Genomic DNA, 3,322 nt, shown 5'->3' on the forward strand with positions numbered 1-3,322 from the left:
TGAATGATACTTAAGTTTCTTTATCATTCAAAGTGAAGGGCATCAGGATAAGTGAAAGAAATTATACATTATCCTGTTTTATATCATTTCAATAATCACAGAAGTTTCAACTTTTTGCGCACTATTTTCCTTGTAATGAAGTTCAATAATCTTAGAAAATTAATTGAATTAGAGCTGATGGAGGTATTAGAGATATCTGCATTTGATGAAACATCCGCCCTTTGAAATTTCAGAGTTTTATTGCTCTGCGCGGGGAGAAATATCTTCCTCCCGGCATATATCCTTCTTCTCCTCTGTTTTGCGAGTTAAGATATGCACTGTCGCTAAATTGTTTGTAATCAAATCTGATCTTTCCAAGGGAAGTATTCAATATAACTTAGAAAATAACCTTTTATCGGGACCATTTTCTTTGCAAAAAAAAATATAAAACGCTTTAGCTTCCACGCTTCGCGCAGGGTTAATATTATTTAATTTCCTCCATTTTATCCCTTTTTTGTTCGTTTTACAATCACTTTTGAAAACAAGGCTCAAAATCACAATATAGTCAAATGAATTGGAGCTGATATAGGTACTAGAGACAAGGGAGGCGGCTCCTTTTTATTTTAATTTATGAAACACCGAAAGCTTCGCGCTTCGCGCGGGAGGGGGAACCTCCCCCTCCCTCCACCCACCCCCTAGGGAGCGCGCTTCGCGCGCTCTGTAAGTGTTGGCACGCTTCGCGTGCATTTACCGCCCCCTCCAAAATGAAATCCTGGCTACGCGGTTGACAATAATCAATCGTATTCTATAATAATTTTGATAGTTCTTATTCGATTATATTTTATTAATTCGCATGTAGGGCTATCTATATTCATTTCATTTATTTTATATATTCTGTGTTTTTGTATGCAATAAACCGAATTGAATTTGGATGTGGGAAATGAGGGGGTTTTAAGGAAAAGAGTGAGCTTTAAAAGCTGCGCGCATTTTTGATGCAAATCTATTTCTTTCAATATTTTTGCGTTTCCAGTCTTTTCACTACTAATTGTTATATTTCTTATTACACTGCATTATGAAGGGTAATAAATAAATTCCCGAATTATATAATGGAGGGATTTGATCTAAATTTAACATCCAACATTTTGGCGCGGAAAAAAAAAATTCCTTGTCAATTTTTTTTTATGAACAAAATCGGATAAGAAGCGAGTTTAAACTTTGTGTACTATTTTCCATAGTAAGAATTGTAAATTTTCGCTATTCTATATAGGTTTCAATTTTATTGTTTCAGCTGTTCAGTAGGCCTACACTTGTTTATCCTTTTCCTTTCCTCTCTTTTTTTTCTTTCTTCTTTCTTTCTTTTTTCTTTCTTTCTTTCTTTCTTTCTTTCTTTCTTTCTTTCTTTCTTTCTTTCTTTCTTTCTTTCTTTCTTTCTTTCTTTCTTTCTTTCTTTCTTTCTTTCTTTCTTTCTTTCTTTCTTTCTTTCTTTCTTTCTTTCGTTCTTTCTTTCTTTCTTTCTTTCTTTCTTTATTTCTTTCTTTCTTTCTTTCTTTCTTTCTTTCTTTCTTTCTTTCTTTCTTTCTTTCTTTCTTTCTTTCTTTCTTTCTTTCTTTCTTTCTTTCTTTCTTTCTTTCTTTCTTTCTTTTTCCCATCTCTTTCCTTTTTTTAGGGAAATCAAGGGAGACGCGTTCCCCCCGCCCCCCCCGCTTCCGCCGCCTATGTATCAAGGCCTATTTTCAACAATGCCAGCGCGAAGTGCCAGCCGAAATTTTAATAAACTGTTATAAAAAGGGATTTTAAGTATTTTTTTTGTTAGAGCAAGATATGTATATCATGGCAATGCAAGCACCAAGCGCGAGAAAATGTGACGTACATTAAATATTTTATCAAGGGCGTAGGCTGGCCGAAAGGGGGTGTACTGGCCGGTAGACGATGCGCATTTATTAGGCGCATGCAGGATGTGCACCTCCCCATTGCTCAAACCAGGCTACGCCCTTGATTTTAGGTTTTCCAAACAGTCCTCTCGTCTTCCTCCTCTTATTTTCCAGTCCTTTTTCTCCGATCCTTGCCCACTTTTCTTCTTTTCTTTCCTGCCCCCTTCCCCCTTTTTGTATCGCCAATAGGGGAGGGTGGCCTATTCGGCTCTCATGGATACGTCATTTTACACGGAGGCTGAGCCCCTTTGACAACAAACTAAGACCACGGGATATACTTTATTGTTATTCAGCTTAATCAACGAAGTGGCTATAATTGGTTATGAATAAGAGAAAAAAGAAATAAATAATGTCCCCTTTTCCCCCTTCTTTCTCGAAGCTCGAAGCGTTTTTAATTATTTGTGCAGACGTACCAAAATTGCTTGGATACGAAAGTATACGGTATACCCTCCCTTCAAATTACGCCAGTGATTTAGTGTAAAACTGTGGTCGAATGGTTGGAATTTAAAGTACAGTGGATAGATAATAGTGAATAGATGCATCGGCGCCCCCAGCACCCCCGCTTCCCAGGGCCATGCTGCGGGATATACCTTTGCACAGGCCATACAAAAAATATGAGGCCAAAACATATTCTAATGATAGGAGCGAGTGAGCAGATTTGCTGAGTGAGAGAGAGAGAAAAAAAAATATATAAACATTTTTACGACATTGAAAAATGAATTCTAACCATTTAAGGCAATAATAAGAATTATTGTTATAATTTTTCTTCCTCCCCCCTTTTTTAGGAATGTTTGGACAGGTCATCACTCTAGAGAAAGCATGTGTGTGTGGGGGGGGGGGGCATCCCAAGGATTTACGCCCTTCATAATTCATGGAATAAAGACATCTTTATCATTCTTTTTAAAAAGAGATCTTCCAGTTTTCCATTTTCATCTTGCCCCCATCTACAAAAGTGAATTTGACAAATATCGAATGTTAATTTCATCTTATATCATATCTATATGATTAACTCGTTTCAATAATCCATTTCCACCCTTTTTTCTTTGAAATTTCAATTTTATACTTCGTGGATTTATCTTTTTCTTCCTCTGAAGTTTGTCTTAGTTGGAGGGGCGACTTCCAATTTATATGGGCTTTTCATCAGTATTGAGGCTTGGGTACAGCTATCAGAAGCATATACCATATTACTATTTTACCATGTCTTTAAATATGTTATTTTTCTCAAAAAGTTAAAAGTGGAGGGATCAATCCCGTTGATTTGAACCCCTGCCCCACTCTCTCTCTCTCTCTCCATCTCTCCCACCCTTTATAGTTACCCCCAACAGTTTTCTTGATTCAATCCTATCGAAAGCATCACAAAGGAATTACACAAAGCAATATGAACAAAATAAACAAAAACTTTTGTCATTTTT

This window comes from Lytechinus pictus, chromosome 10 (assembly GCF_037042905.1).
Source record: "Lytechinus pictus isolate F3 Inbred chromosome 10, Lp3.0, whole genome shotgun sequence".
In the NCBI taxonomy this organism is placed as follows: Eukaryota; Metazoa; Echinodermata; class Echinoidea; order Temnopleuroida; family Toxopneustidae; genus Lytechinus; species Lytechinus pictus.